The following is a 15,902-nucleotide window of genomic DNA, read 5'->3' on the forward strand; positions in this document are numbered from 1 at the left end:
GCGTAACTACACCAGGGGCATGGTCGGGGGCAGTGCTGTTCCAGTCCTCGTTAGTATAGTGGACAGGATCTCCGCCTGTTGTAATTGACATCCTAGGGCTGCTGCTGCAAGTGCAGCTATTTTTCATTGGAGAAAGTCTCTATTTCGATTAATAGTATGTGGTGGCTTTGTCCAAACTGAGGCTGTTTAGAAATTGGTTCTTAACTTTCTTCTGTAGTCTCGCATAACCCTTTTCGATTTCTTTGACCAATTTGCACATGCTGTTTGCCATATCGCGTGCACCAAGAAGAGGGCATGCAATTGCAGGAAAGGAACTCCTCAACAGGTAACTCAAAACTGAAATTGAACGACGACGACCATTAGTCAACCCACTGACACAGCTTGAATGTTAATGTCATCTTTAAATAACAACAATTGTGTTTCTGCCTGGTTTCAGGCCAGGGACCTTTCACGTGTGAGGCGAACTTGATAACCGCTACACCACAGAAATCGGCGACTTTGACGAGCTACTTCAGAGCGTAGCTTCCCAGCAAGAAGAATACCACGGTCGTGGAAGTTTACTCCTCAGGGGTTTTGGGATGAAAGGATCTTTATCGAACTTTGTAGTACTAAAACCAAAAGTGTTGCCTTTCTAATTGTTAGAGCTGAGACAACCCCTTTTACAAGGCAATCCACCCAGACTGACTGTGCACATGATAATGGATAGCAAAAGGGTTTCTGCCTGATTTCGAACGAGGGACCTTTATGCATGTTAGGCCAAGGTGATATCCACTACACTACAGAATTTAGCCACGTAGGGCATTACTTTCAGAGGGTAGCATCTAACCACAAAGCGACACATTATCGTGCAAGGTCGACTCTAAGGGGCTTTCCAAAATCCTAGTGCACAATAGGTACTTTCTCAGCTTAATGGGGACCATGCTCATATGTGGAGGCGGATCGGTCCAATGCTAAGCCAGTGTAGCGTGGAGAGGGGATTGAAGCTGTGGTAATTGACATCCTAGGGCTGCTTCTTCAGTGCAGCTGTTTTTCATGGGAGAAACAAAGGCTGTTTAGAAATTGGTTCTTAACAATCTTCTGTAGTCTCGCAAAACCCTTTTTGATTTCTTTGACCAATTTGCACATGCTGTTTGCCATATCGCGTCCAACAAGAAGAGGGCGCGCAATTGTAGTCAACAGATACTCAAAACTGAAATTGAATAACGACCATTGCAACTTTAGCCAGTAATCGTCCGCTCTGTCAAAGACACAGCCTTTTTTCGGCGACTACTCTGGAGTGACTGCAAAAGATCTAACAGGCAAAAGCAGGTTTTCACATTCAGGCCCGTAGGTAACGTTCCTTTTCAAATGCAGATTGACGGAGAACGTAGGAGCGTAATTTGACAATTGATTCATTTTTGTCCAACCTTGAGCGAGTAAAAGTAATGGCATCAGAACGGCGTAACTACACCAGGGGCATGGCCGGGGGCAGTGCTGTTCCAGTCCTCGTTAGTATAGTGGACAGTATCTCCGCCTTTTGTAATTGACATCCTAGGGCTGCTGCTGCAAGTGCAGCTATTTTTCATGGGAGAAAGTCTCTATTTCGATTAATAGTATGTGGTGGCTTTGTCCAAACCGAGGCTGTTTAGAAATTGGTTCTTAACTTTCTTCTGTAGTCTCGCATAACCCTTTTTGATTTCTTTGACCAATTTGCACTTGCTGCTTGCCCTTTTCGATTTCTTTGACCAATTTGCACATGCTGTTTGCCATATCGCGTGCACCAAGAAGAGGGCATGCAATTGCAGGAAAGGAACTCCTCAACAGGTACTCAAAACTGAAATTGAACGACGACCATTGCAACTTTAGCCAGTAATGGTCCGCTCAGTCAAAGGCACACAGCCTTTGTCCAGCGACTACTCTGGCGTGACTGCAAACGAGCAGTGCTTTTCCAGTCCTCGTTAGTATAGTGGACAGTATCTCCGCCTGTCACGCGGAAGACCGGGGTTCGATTCCCCGACGGGGAGAGTCTTTTTGCCTTTGTCCCGGACAGTTGAAATTTCCCGCAATACGTCTTTGGCTTGGTTGAGGAGACTTGCATTTGCAAATGATGGCCAGAAGAAGTCATCGGTTGTTGTGCTGAAATAGCTCAATTGGGAGAGCGTTAGACTGAAGATCTGAAGGTCCCTGGTTCGATCCCGGGTTTCGGCATTACACCACCTCTGTCCGGCTTACGATGCCAAGAGGCCCCTAAACTTTTGTTTTTGTACTTAAGACGGTTCGGAAGGTAGTCTCTATGTGTGCCATTCTGTGATTTCAGGTTGTTTTACGGAGCAAGCATGTGTAAGAACTTAGTCAACCCACTGACACAGCTTGAGTGTGAATGTCATCTTAAAATAACAACAATTGTGTTTCTGCCTGATTTCAGGCTAGGGACCTTTCACGTGTGAGGCGAACTTGATAACCGCTACACCACAGATACCGGCGACTTTGACGAGCTACTTCAGAGCGTAGGCAAAAGCAGGCTTTCACATTCAGGCCCGTAGGTAACGTTCCTTTTCAAATGCAGATTGCCGGAGAACGTAGGGGCGTAATTTGACAAGTGATGCATTTTTATCCAACCTTGTGCGAGTAAAACTAATGGCATCAGAACGGCGTAACTACACCAGGGGCATGGCCGGGGCCAGTGCTGTTCCAGTCCTCATTAGTATAGTGGACAGTATCTCCGCCTGTTGTAATGGACATCCTAGGGCTGCTGCTGCAAGTGCAGCTATTTTTCATGGGAGAAAGTCTCTATTTCAATTAATAGTATGTTGTGGCTTTGTCCAAGCTGAGGCTGTTTAGAAATTGGTTCTTAACTTTCTTCTGTAATCTCGCATAACCCTTTTCGATTTCTTTGACCAATTTGCACTTGCTGCTTGCCCTTTTCGATTTCTTTGACCAATTTGCACATGCTGTTTGCCATATTGCGTGCACCAAGAATAGGGCATCCAATTGCAGGAAAGGAACTCCTCAACAGGTACTCAAAACTGAAATTGAATAACGACCATTGCAACTTTAGCCAGTAATCGTCCGCTCTGTCAAAGACACAGCCTTTTTTCGGCGACTACTCTGGAGTGACTGCAAAAGATCTAACAGGCAAAAGCAGGCTTTCACATTCAGGCCCGTAGGTAACGTTCCTTTTCAAATGCAGATTGCCGGAGAACGTAGGGGCGTAATTTGACAAGTGATGCTTTTTTGTCCAACCTTGAGCGAGTAAAAGTAATGGCATCAGAACGGCGTAACTACACCAGGGGCATGGTCGGGGGCAGTGCTGTTCCAGTCCTCGTTAGTATAGTGGACAGGATCTCCGCCTGTTGTAATTGACATCCTAGGGCTGCTGCTGCAAGTGCAGCTATTTTTCATTGGAGAAAGTCTCTATTTCGATTAATAGTATGTGGTGGCTTTGTCCAAACTGAGGCTGTTTAGAAATTGGTTCTTAACTTTCTTCTGTAGTCTCGCATAACCCTTTTCGATTTCTTTGACCAATTTGCACATGCTGTTTGCCATATCGCGTGCACCAAGAAGAGGGCATGCAATTGCAGGAAAGGAACTCCTCAACAGGTAACTCAAAACTGAAATTGAACGACGACGACCATTAGTCAACCCACTGACACAGCTTGAATGTTAATGTCATCTTTAAATAACAACAATTGTGTTTCTGCCTGGTTTCAGGCCAGGGACCTTTCACGTGTGAGGCGAACTTGATAACCGCTACACCACAGAAATCGGCGACTTTGACGAGCTACTTCAGAGCGTAGCTTCCCAGCAAGAAGAATACCACGGTCGTGGAAGTTTACTCCTCAGGGGTTTTGGGATGAAAGGATCTTTATCGAACTTTGTAGTACTAAAACCAAAAGTGTTGCCTTTCTAATTGTTAGAGCTGAGACAACCCCTTTTACAAGGCAATCCACCCAGACTGACTGTGCACATGATAATGGATAGCAAAAGGGTTTCTGCCTGATTTCGAACGAGGGACCTTTATGCATGTTAGGCCAAGGTGATATCCACTACACTACAGAATTTAGCCACGTAGGGCATTACTTTCAGAGGGTAGCATCTAACCACAAAGCGACACATTATCGTGCAATGTCGACTCTAAGGGGCTTTCCAAAATCCTAGTGCACAATAGGTACTTTCTCAGCTTAATGGGGACCATGCTCATATGTGGAGGCTGATCGGTCCAATGCTAAGCCAGTGTAGCGTGGAGAGGGGATTGAAGCTGTGGTAATTGACATCCTAGGGCTGCTTCTTCAGTGCAGCTGTTTTTCATGGGAGAAACAAAGGCTGTTTAGAAATTGGTTCTTAACAATCTTCTGTAGTCTCGCAAAACCCTTTTTGATTTCTTTGACCAATTTGCACATGCTGTTTGCCATATCGCGTCCAACAAGAAGAGGGCGCGCAATTGTAGTCAACAGATACTCAAAACTGAAATTGAATAACGACCATTGCAACTTTAGCCAGTAATCGTCCGCTCTGTCAAAGACACAGCCTTTTTTCGGCGACTACTCTGGAGTGACTGCAAAAGATCTAACAGGCAAAAGCAGGTTTTCACATTCAGGCCCGTAGGTAACGTTCCTTTTCAAATGCAGATTGACGGAGAACGTAGGAGCGTAATTTGACAATTGATTCATTTTTGTCCAACCTTGAGCGAGTAAAAGTAATGGCATCAGAACGGCGTAACTACACCAGGGGCATGGCCGGGGGCAGTGCTGTTCCAGTCCTCGTTAGTATAGTGGACAGTATCTCCGCCTTTTGTAATTGACATCCTAGGGCTGCTGCTGCAAGTGCAGCTATTTTTCATGGGAGAAAGTCTCTATTTCGATTAATAGTATGTGGTGGCTTTGTCCAAACCGAGGCTGTTTAGAAATTGGTTCTTAACTTTCTTCTGTAGTCTCGCATAACCCTTTTTGATTTCTTTGACCAATTTGCACTTGCTGCTTGCCCTTTTCGATTTCTTTGACCAATTTGCACATGCTGTTTGCCATATCGCGTGCACCAAGAAGAGGGCATGCAATTGCAGGAAAGGAACTCCTCAACAGGTACTCAAAACTGAAATTGAACGACGACCATTGCAACTTTAGCCAGTAATGGTCCGCTCAGTCAAAGGCACACAGCCTTTGTCCAGCGACTACTCTGGCGTGACTGCAAACGAGCAGTGCTTTTCCAGTCCTCGTTAGTATAGTGGACAGTATCTCCGCCTGTCACGCGGAAGACCGGGGTTCGATTCCCCGACGGGGAGAGTCTTCTTGCCTTTGTCCCGGACAGTTGAAATTTCCCGCAATACGTCTTCGGCTTGGTTGAGGAGGCTTGCATTTCCAAATGATGGCCAGAAGAAGTCATCGGGTGTTGTGCCAAAATAGCTCAGTTCGGAGAGCGTTAGACTGAAGATCTAAAGGTCCCTGGTTCGATCCCGGGCTTCGGCATTACACCACCTCTGTCTTGCGTACGATGCCAAGAGTCCCCTAACCTTCTGTTTTTGTACTTAAGACGGTTTGGAAGGTAGTCTCTATGTGTGCCATTCTGTGATTTCAAGTTGTTTTACGGAGCAAGCATGTGTAAGAACTTAGTCAACCCACTGACACAGCTTGAGTGTAAATGTCATCTTAAAATAACAACAATTGTGTTTCTGCCTGATTTCAGGCCAGGGACCTTTCACGTGTTAGGCAAACTTAATAACCGCTACACCACAGATACCGGCGACTTTGACGAGCTACTTCAGAGCGTAGGCAAAAGCAGGCTTTCACATTCAGGCCCGTAGGTAACGTTCCTTTTCAAATGCAGATTGCCGGAGAACGTAGGGGCGTAATTTGACAAGTGATGCATTTTTGTCCAACCTTGAGCGATTAAAAGTAATGGCATCAGAACAGCGTAACTACACCAGGGGCATGGCCGGGCCCAGTGCTGTTCCAGTCCTCGTTAGTATAGTGGACAGGATCTCCGCCTGTTGTAATTGACATCCTAGGGCTGCTGCTGCAAGTGCAGCTATTTTTCATTGGAGAAAGTCTCAATTTCGATTAATAGTATGTGGTGGCTTTGTCCAAACTGAGGCTGTTTAGAAATTGGTTCTTAACTTTCTTCTGTAGTCTCGCATAACCCTTTTCGATTTCTTTGACCAATTTGCACATGCTGTTTGCCATATCGCGTGCACCAAGAAGAGGGCATGCAATTGCAGGAAAGGAACTCCTCAACAGGTAACTCAAAACTGAAATTGAACGACGACGACCATTAGTCAACCCACTGACACAGCTTGAATGTTAATGTCATCTTTAAATAACAACAATTGTGTTTCTGCCTGGTTTCAGGCCAGGGACCTTTCACGTGTGAGGCGAACTTGATAACCGCTACACCACAGAAATCGGCGACTTTGACGAGCTACTTCAGAGCGTAGCTTCCCAGCAAGAAGAATACCACGGTCGTGGAAGTTTACTCCTCAGGGGTTTTGGGATGAAAGGATCTTTATCGAACTTTGTAGTACTAAAACCAAAAGTGTTGCCTTTCTAATTGTTAGAGCTGAGACAACCCCTTTTACAAGGCAATCCACCCAGACTGACTGTGCACATGATAATGGATAGCAAAAGGGTTTCTGCCTGATTTCGAACGAGGGACCTTTATGCATGTTAGGCCAAGGTGATATCCACTACACTACAGAATTTAGCCACGTAGGGCATTACTTTCAGAGGGTAGCATCTAACCACAAAGCGACACATTATCGTGCAATGTCGACTCTAAGGGGCTTTCCAAAATCCTAGTGCACAATAGGTACTTTCTCAGCTTAATGGGGACCATGCTCATATGTGGAGGCTGATCGGTCCAATGCTAAGCCAGTGTAGCGTGGAGAGGGGATTGAAGCTGTGGTAATTGACATCCTAGGGCTGCTTCTTCAGTGCAGCTGTTTTTCATGGGAGAAACAAAGGCTGTTTAGAAATTGGTTCTTAACAATCTTCTGTAGTCTCGCAAAACCCTTTTTGATTTCTTTGACCAATTTGCACATGCTGTTTGCCATATCGCGTCCAACAAGAAGAGGGCGCGCAATTGTAGTCAACAGATACTCAAAACTGAAATTGAATAACGACCATTGCAACTTTAGCCAGTAATCGTTCGCTCTGTCAAAGACACAGCCTTTTTTCGGCGACTACTCTGGAGTGACTGCAAAAGATCTAACAGGCAAAAGCAGGTTTTCACATTCAGGCCCGTAGGTAACGTTCCTTTTCAAATGCAGATTGACGGAGAACGTAGGAGCGTAATTTGACAATTGATTCATTTTTGTCCAACCTTGAGCGAGTAAAAGTAATGGCATCAGAACGGCGTAACTACAACAGGGGCATGGCCGGGGGCAGTGCTGTTCCAGTCCTCGTTAGTATAGTGGACAGTATCTCCGCCTTTTGTAATTGACATCCTAGGGCTGCTGCTGCAAGTGCAGCTATTTTTCATGGGAGAAAGTCTCTATTTCGATTAATAGTATGTGGTGGCTTTGTCCAAACCGAGGCTGTTTAGAAATTGGTTCTTAACTTTCTTCTGTAGTCTCGCATAACCCTTTTCGATTTCTTTGACCATTTTGCACTTGCTGCTTGCCCTTTTCGATTTCTTTGCCCAATTTGCACATGCTGTTTGCCATATCGCGTGCACCAAGAAGAGGGCATGCAATTGCAGGAAAGGAACTCCTCAACAGGTACTCAAAACTGAAATTGAACGACGACCATTGCAACTTTAGCCAGTAATGGTCCGCTCAGTCAAAGGCACACAGCCTTTGTCCAGCGACTACTCTGGCGTGACTGCAAACGAGCAATGCTTTTCCAGTCCTCGTTAGTATAGTGGACAGTATCTCCGCCTGTCACGCGGAAGACCGGGGTTCGATTCCCCGACGGGGAGAGTCTTTTTGCCTTTGTCCCGGACAGTTGAAATTTCCCGCAATACGTCTTCGGCTTGGTTGAGGAGGCTTGCATTTCCAAATGATGGCCAGAAGAAGTCATCGGGTGTTGTGCCATAATAGCTCAGTTGGGAGAGCGTTAGACTGAAGATCTAAAGGTCCCTGGTTCGATCCCGGGCTTCGGCATTACACCACCTCTGTCTTGCGTACGATGCCAAGAGTCCCCTAACCTTTTGTTTTTGTACTTAAGAGGGTTTGGAAGGTAGTCTCTATGTGTGCCATTCTGTGATTTCAGGTTGTTTTACGGAGTAAGCATGTGTAAGAACTTAGTCAACCCACTGACACAGCTTGAGTGTAAATGTCATCTTAAAATAACAACAATTGTGTTTCTGCCTGATTTCAGGCCAGGGACCTTTCACGTGTTAGGCAAACTTAATAACCGCTACACCACAGATACCGGCGACTTTGACGAGCTACTTCAGAGCGTAGGCAAAAGCAGGCTTTCACATTCAGGCCCGTAGGTAACGTTCCTTTTCAAATGCAGATTGCCGGAGAACGTAGGGGCGTAATTTGACAAGTGATGCATTTTTGTCCAACCTTGAGCGATTAAAAGTAATGGCATCAGAACAGCGTAACTACACCAGGGGCATGGCCGGGGCCAGTGCTGTTCCAGTCCTCGTTAGTATAGTGTACAGGATCTCCGCCTGTTGTAATTGACATCCTAGGGCTGCTGCTGCAAGTGCAGCTATTTTTCATTGGAGAAAGTCTCTATTTCGATTAATAGTATGTGGTGGCTTTGTCCAAACTGAGGCTGTTTAGAAATTGGTTCTTAACTTTCTTCTGTAGTCTCGCATAACCCTTTTCGATTTCTTTGACCAATTTGCACATGCTGTTTGCCATATCACGTGCACCAAGAAGAGGGCATGCAATTGCAGGAAAGGAACTCCTCAACAGGTAACTCAAAACTGAAATTGAACGACGACCATTGCAAGCATGTGTAAGAACTTAGTCAACCCACTGACACAGCTTGAGTGTGAATGTCATCTTAAAATAACAACAATTGTGTTTCTGCCTGGTTTCAGGCCAGGGACCTTTCACGTGTGAGGCGAACTTGATAACCGCTACACCACAGAAATCGGCGACTTTGACGAGCTACTTCAGAGCGTAGCTTCCCAGCAAGAAGAATACCACGGTCGTGGAAGTTTACTCCTCAGGGGTATTGGGATGAAAGGATCTTTATCGAACTTTGTAGTACTAAAACCAAAAGTGTTGCCCTTCTAATTGTTAGAGCTGAGACAACCCCTTTTACAAGGCAATCCACCCAGACTGACTGTGCACATGATAATGGATAGCAAAAGGGTTTCTGCCTGATTTCGAACGAGGGACCTTTATGCATGTTAGGCCAAGGTGATATCCACTACACTACAGAATTTAGCCACGTAGGGTATTACTTTCAGAGGGTAGCATCTAACCACAAAGCGACACATTATCGTGCAAGGTCGACTCTAAGGGGCTTTCCAAAATCCTAGTGCACAATAGGTACTTTCTCAGCTTAATGGGGACCATGCTCATATGTGGAGGCTGATCGGTCCAATGCTAAGCCAGTGTAGCGTGGAGAGGGGATTGAAGCTGTGGTAATTGACATCCTAGGGCTGCTCAGTGCAGCTGTTTTTCATGGGAGAAACAAAGGCTGTTTAGAAATTGGTTCTTAACAATCTTCTGTAGTCTCGCAAAACCCTTTTTGATTTCTTTGACCAATTTGCACATGCTGTTTGCCATATCGCGTCCAACAAGAAGAGGGCGCGCAATTGTAGTCAACAGATACTCAAAACTGAAATTGAATAACGACCATTGCAACTTTAGCCAGTAATCGTCCGCTCTGTCAAAGACACAGCCTTTTTTCGGCGACTACTCTGGAGTGACTGCAAAAGATCTAACAGGCAAAAGCAGGTTTTCACATTCAGCCCCGTAGGTAACGTTCCTTTTCAAATGCAGATTGACGGAGAACGTAGGAGCGTAATTTGACAATTGATTCATTTTTGTCCAACCTTGAGCGAGTAAAAGTAATGGCATCAGAACGGCGTAACTACACCAGGGGCATGGCCGGGGGCAGTGCTGTTCCAGTCCTCGTTAGTATAGTGGACAGTATCTCCACCTGTTGTAATTGACATCCTAGGGCTGCTGCTGCAAGTGCAGCTATTTTTCATGGGAGAAAGTCTCTATTTCGATTAATAGTATGTGGTGGTTTTGTCCAAACTGAGGCTGTTTACAAATTGGTTCTTAACTTTCTTCTGTAGTCTCGCATAATCCTTTTCGATTTCTTTGACCAATTTGCACTTGCTGCTTGCCCTTTTCGATTTCTTTGACCAATTTGCACATCCTGTTTGCCATATCGCGTGCACCAAGAAGAGGGCATGCAATTGCAGGAAAGGAACTCCTCAACAGGTACTCACAACTGAAATTGAACGACGACCATTGCAACTTTAGCCAGTAATGGTCCGCTCAGTCAAAGGCACACAGCCTTTGTCCAGCGACTACTCTGGCATGACTGCAAACGAGCAGTGCTTTTCCAGTCCTCGTTGGTATAGTGGACAGTATCTCCGCCTGTCACGCGGAAGACCGGGGTTCGATTCCCCGACGGGGAGAGTCTTTTTGCCTTTGTCCCGGACAGTTGAAATTTCCCGCAATACGTCTTCGGCTTGGTTGAGGAGGCTTGCATTTCCAAATGATGGCCAGAAGAAGTCATCGGTTGTTGTGCCGAAATAGCTCAGTTGGGAGAGCGTTAGACTGAAGATCTGAAGGTCCCTGGTTCGATCCCGGGTTTCGGCATTACACCACCTCTGTCCGGCTTACGATGCCAAGAGGCCCCTAAACTTTTGTTTTTGTACTTAAGACGGTTCGGAAGGTAGTCTCTATGTGTGCCATTCTGTGATTTCAGGTTGTTTTACGGAGCAAGCATGTGTAAGAACTTAGTCAACCCACTGACACAGCTTGAGTGTGAATGTCATCTTAAAATAACAACAATTGTGTTTCTGCCTGATTTCAGGCTAGGGACCTTTCACGTGTGAGGCGAACTTGATAACCGCTACACCACAGATACCAGCGACTTTGACGGGCTACTTCAGAGCGTAGGCAAAAGCAGGCTTTCACATTCAGGCCCGTAGGTAACGTTCCTTTTCAATTGCAGATTGCCGGAGAACGTAGGGGCGTAATTTGACAAGTGATGCATTTTTATCCAACCTTGTGCGAGTAAAACTAATGGCATCAGAACGGCGTAACTACACCAGGGGCATGGTCGGGGCCAGTGCTGTTCCAGTCCTCGTTAGTATAGTGGACAGTATCTCCGCCTGTTGTAATGGACATCCTAGGGCTGCTGCTGCAAGTGCAGCTATTTTTCATGGGAGAAAGTCTCTATTTCAATTAATAGTATGTTGTGGCTTTGTCCAAGCTGAGGCTGTTTAGAAATTGGTTCTTAACTTTCTTCTGTAATCTCGCATAACCCTTTTCGATTTCTTTGACCAATTTGCACTTGCTACTTGCCCTTTTCGATTTCTTTGACCAATTTGCACATGCTGTTTGCCATATTGCGTGCACCAAGAATAGGGCATCCAATTGCAGGAAAGGAACTCCTCAACAGGTACTCAAAACTGAAATTGAATAACGACAATTGCATCTTTAGCCAGTAATCGTCCGCTCTGTCAAAGACACAGCCTTTTTTCGGCGACTACTCTGGAGTGAATGCAAAAGATCTAACAGGCAAAAGCAGGCTTTCACATTCAGGCCCGTAGGTAACGTTCCTTTTCAAATGCAGATTGCCGGAGAACGTAGGGGCGTAATTTGACAAGTGATGCTTTTTTGTCCAACCTTGAGCTAGTAAAAGTAATGGCATCAGAACGGCGTAACTACACCAGGGGCATGGCCGGGGCCAGTGCTGTTCCAGTCCTCGTTAGTATAGTGGACAGGATCTCCGCCTGTTGTAATTGACATCCTAGGGCTGCTGCTGCAAGTGCAGCTATTTTTCATTGGAGAAAGTTTCTATTTCGATTAATAGTATGTGGTGGCTTTGTCCAAACTGAGGCTGTTTAGAAATTGGTTCTTAACTTTCTTCTGTAGTCTCGCATAACCCTTTTCGATTTCTTTGACCAATTTGCACATGCTGTTTGCCATATCGCGTGCACCAAGAAGAGGGCATGCAATTGCAGGAAAGGAACTCCTCAACAGGTAACTCAAAACTGAAATTGAACGACGACCATTGCAAGCATGTGTAAGAACTTAGTCAACCCACTGACACAGCTTGAGTGTTAATGTCATCTTTAAATAACAACAATTGTGTTTCTGCCTGGTTTCAGGCCAGGGACCTTTCACGTGTGAGGCGAACTTGATAACCGCTACACCACAGAAATCGGCGACTTTGACGAGCTACTTCAGAGCGTAGCTTCCCAGCAAGAAGAATACCACGGTCGTGGAAGTTTACTCCTCAGGGGTTTTGGGATGAAAGGATCTTTATCGAACTTTGTAGTACTAAAACCAAAAGTGTTGCCTTTCTAATTGTTAGAGCTGAGACAACCCCTTTTACAAGGCAATCCACCCAGACTGACTGTGCACATGATAATGGATAGCAAAAGGGTTTCTGCCTGATTTCGAACGAGGGACCTTTATGCATGTTAGGCCAAGGTGATATCCACTACACTACAGAATTTAGCCACGTAGGGCATTACTTTCAGAGGGTAGCATCTAACCACAAAGCGACACATTATCGTGCAAGGTCGACTCTAAGGGGCTTTCCAAAATCCTAGTGCACAATAGGTACTTTCTCAGCTTAATGGGGACCATGCTCATATGTGGAGGCTGATCGGTCCAATGCTAAGCCAGTGTAGCGTGGAGAGGGGATTGAAGCTGTGGTAATTGACATCCTAGGGCTGCTTCTTCAGTGCAGCTGTTTTTCATGGGAGAAACAAAGGCTGTTTAGAAATTGGTTCTTAACAATCTTCTGTAGTCTCGCAAAACCCTTTTTGATTTCTTTGACCAATTTGCACATGCTGTTTGCCATATCGCGTCCAACAAGAAGAGGGCGCGCAATTGTAGTCAACAGATACTCAAAACTGAAATTGAATAACGACCATTGCAACTTTAGCCAGTAATCGTCCGCTCTGTCAAAGACACAGCCTTTTTTCGGCGACTACTCTGGAGTGACTGCAAAAGATCTAACAGGCAAAAGCAGGTTTTCACATTCAGGCCCGTAGGTAACGTTCCTTTTCAAATGCAGATTGACGGAGAACGTAGGAGCGTAATTTGACAATTGATTCATTTTTGTCCAACCTTGAGCGAGTAAAAGTAATGGCATCAGAACGGCGTAACTACACCAGGGGCATGGCCGGGGCCAGTGCTGTTCCAGTCCTCGTTAGTATAGTGGACAGTATCTCCGCCTGTTGTAATTGACATCCTAGGGCTGCTGCTGCAAGTGCAGCTATTTTTCATGGGAGAAAGTCTCTATTTCGATTAATAGTATGTGGTGGCTTTGTCCAAACTGAGGCTGTTTAGAAATTGGTTCTTAACTTTCTTCTGTAGTCTCGCATAACCCTTTTCGATTTCTTTGACCAATTTGCACTTGCTGCTTGCCCTTTTCGATTTCTTTGACCAATTTGCACATGCTGTTTGCCATATCGCGTGCACCAAGAAGAGGGCATGCAATTGCAGGAAAGGAACTCCTCAACAGGTACTCAAAACTGAAATTGAACGACGACCATTGCAACTTTAGCCAGTAATGGTCCGCTCAGTCAAAGGCACACAGCCTTTGTCCAGCGACTACTCTGGCGTGACTGCAAGCGAGCAGTGCTTTTCCAGTCCTCGTTGGTATAGTGGACAGTATCTCCGCCTGTCACGCGGAAGACCGGGGTTCGATTCCCCGAAGGGGAGAGTCTTTTTGCCTTTGTCCCGGACAGTTGAAATTTCCCGCAATACGTCTTCGGCTTGGTTGAGGAGGCTTGCATTTGCAAATGATGGCCAGAAGAAGTCATCGGGTGTTGTGCTGAAATAGCTCAGTTTGGAGAGCATTAGACTGAAGATCTAAAGGTCCCCTGGTTCGATCCCGGGTTTCGGCATTACACCACCTCTGTCTTGCATACGATGCCAAGAGTCCCCTAACCTTTTGTTTTTGTACTTAAGACGGTTTGGAAGGTAGTCTCTATGTGTGCCATTCTGTGATTTCAGGTTGTTTTACGGAGCAAGCATGTGTAAGAACTTAGTCAACCCACTGACACAGCTTGAGTGTAAATGTCATCTTAAAATAACAACAATTGTGTTTCTGCCTGATTTCAGGCCAGGGACCTTTCACGTGTGAGGCGAACTTGATAACCGCTACACCACAGATACCGGCGACTTTGACGAGCTACTTCAGAGCGTAGGCAAAAGCAGGCTTTCACATTCAGGCCCGTAGGTAACGTTCCTTTTCAAATGCAAATTGCCGGAGAACGTAGGGGCGTAATTTGACAAGTAATGCATTTTTGTCCAACCTTGAGCGATTAAAAGTAATGGCATCAGAACAGCGTAACTACACCAGGGGCATGGCCGGGGCCAGTGCTGTTCCAGTCCTCGTTAGTATAGTGGACAGGATCTCCGCCTGTTGTAATTGACATCCTAGGGCTGCTGCTGCAAGTGCAGCTATTTTTCATTGGAGAAAGTCTCTATTTCGATTAATAGTATGTGGTGGCTTTGTCCAAACTGAGGCTGTTTAGAAATTGGTTCTTAACTTTCTTCTGTAGTCTCGCATAACCCTTATCGATTTCTTTGACCAATTTGCACATGCTGTTTGCCATATCGCGTGCACCAAGAAGAGGGCATGCAATTGCAGGAAAGGAACTCCTCAACAGGTAACTCAAAACTGAAATTGAACGACGACCATTGCAAGCATGTGTAAGAACTTAGTCAACCCACTGACACAGCTTGAGTGTGAATGTCATCTTAAAATAACAACAATTGTTTTTCTGCCTGGTTTCAGGCCAGGGACCTTTCACGTGTGAGGCGAACTTGATAACCGCTACACCACAGAAATCGGCGACTTTGACGAGCTACTTCAGAGCGTAGCTTCCCAGCAAGAAGAATACCACGGTCGTGGAAGTTTACTCCTCAGGGGTTTTGGGATGAAAGGATCTTTATCGAACTTTGTAGTACTAAAACCAAAAGTGTTGCCTTTCTAATTGTTAGAGCTGAGACAACCCCTTTTACCAGGCAATCCACCCAGACTGACTGTGCACATGATAATGGATAGCAAAAGGGTTTCTGCCTGATTTCGAACGAGGGACCTTTATGCATGTTAGGCCAAGGTGATATCCACTACACTACAGAATTTAGCCACGTAGGGTATTACTTTCAGAGGGTAGCATCTAACCACAAAGCGACACATTATCGTGCAAGGTCGACTCTAAGGGGCTTTCCAAAATCCTAGTGCACAATAGGTACTTTCTCAGCTTAATGGGGACCATGCTCATATGTGGAGGCTGATCGGTCCAATGCTAAGCCAGTGTAGCGTGGAGAGGGGATTGAAGCTGTGATAATTGACATCCTAGGGGTGCTGCTTCAGTGCAGCTGTTTTTCATGGGAGAAACAAAGGCTGTTTAGAAATTGGTTCTTAAAAATCTTCTGTAGTCTCGCAAAACCCTTTTTGATTTCTTAGACCAATTTGCACATGCTGTTTGCCATTTCGCGTCCAACAAGAAGAGGGCGCGCAATTGTAGTCAACAGATACTCAAAACCAAAATTGAATAACGACCATTGCAACTTTAGCCAGTAATCGTCCGCTCTGTCAAAGACACAGCCTTTTTTTGGCGACTACTCTGGAGTGACTGCAAAAGATCTAACAGGCAAAAGCAGGCTTTCACATTCAGGCCCGTAGGTAACGTTCCTTTTCAAATGCAGATTGCCGGAGAACGTAGGGGCGTAATTTGACAAGTGATGCTTTTTTGTCCAACCTTGAGCGAGTAAAAGTAATGGCATCAGAACAGCGTAACTACACCAGGGG

At 45.5% G+C, this 15,902-nt stretch overlaps 5 non-coding genes across 5 annotated transcripts; all 5 read left to right on the plus strand.

Moving 5' to 3' along the window:
- Positions 1-1,931: 1,931 nt before the first annotated feature.
- Positions 1,932-2,003, plus strand: trnad-guc (transfer RNA aspartic acid (anticodon GUC)). The gene has a single exon. It is a non-coding gene; the product is annotated as a tRNA-Asp (tRNA).
- Positions 2,004-5,185: 3,182 nt separating this feature from the next.
- trnad-guc (transfer RNA aspartic acid (anticodon GUC)) lies at positions 5,186-5,257 on the plus strand. Its single transcript has one exon. It is a non-coding gene; the product is annotated as a tRNA-Asp (tRNA).
- Positions 5,258-7,815: 2,558 nt separating this feature from the next.
- trnad-guc (transfer RNA aspartic acid (anticodon GUC)) lies at positions 7,816-7,887 on the plus strand. The gene has a single exon. It is a non-coding gene; the product is annotated as a tRNA-Asp (tRNA).
- A 2,571-nt stretch (positions 7,888-10,458) lies between these two features.
- On the plus strand, positions 10,459-10,530 carry trnad-guc (transfer RNA aspartic acid (anticodon GUC)). The gene has a single exon. It is a non-coding gene; the product is annotated as a tRNA-Asp (tRNA).
- A 111-nt stretch (positions 10,531-10,641) lies between these two features.
- On the plus strand, positions 10,642-10,714 carry trnaf-gaa (transfer RNA phenylalanine (anticodon GAA)). The gene has a single exon. It is a non-coding gene; the product is annotated as a tRNA-Phe (tRNA).
- Positions 10,715-15,902: the final 5,188 nt, after the last annotated feature.

The sequence above is a fragment of the Channa argus genome, unplaced genomic scaffold (genome assembly GCF_033026475.1).
Source record: "Channa argus isolate prfri unplaced genomic scaffold, Channa argus male v1.0 Contig082, whole genome shotgun sequence".
Lineage (NCBI taxonomy): Eukaryota > Metazoa > Chordata > Actinopteri > Anabantiformes > Channidae > Channa > Channa argus.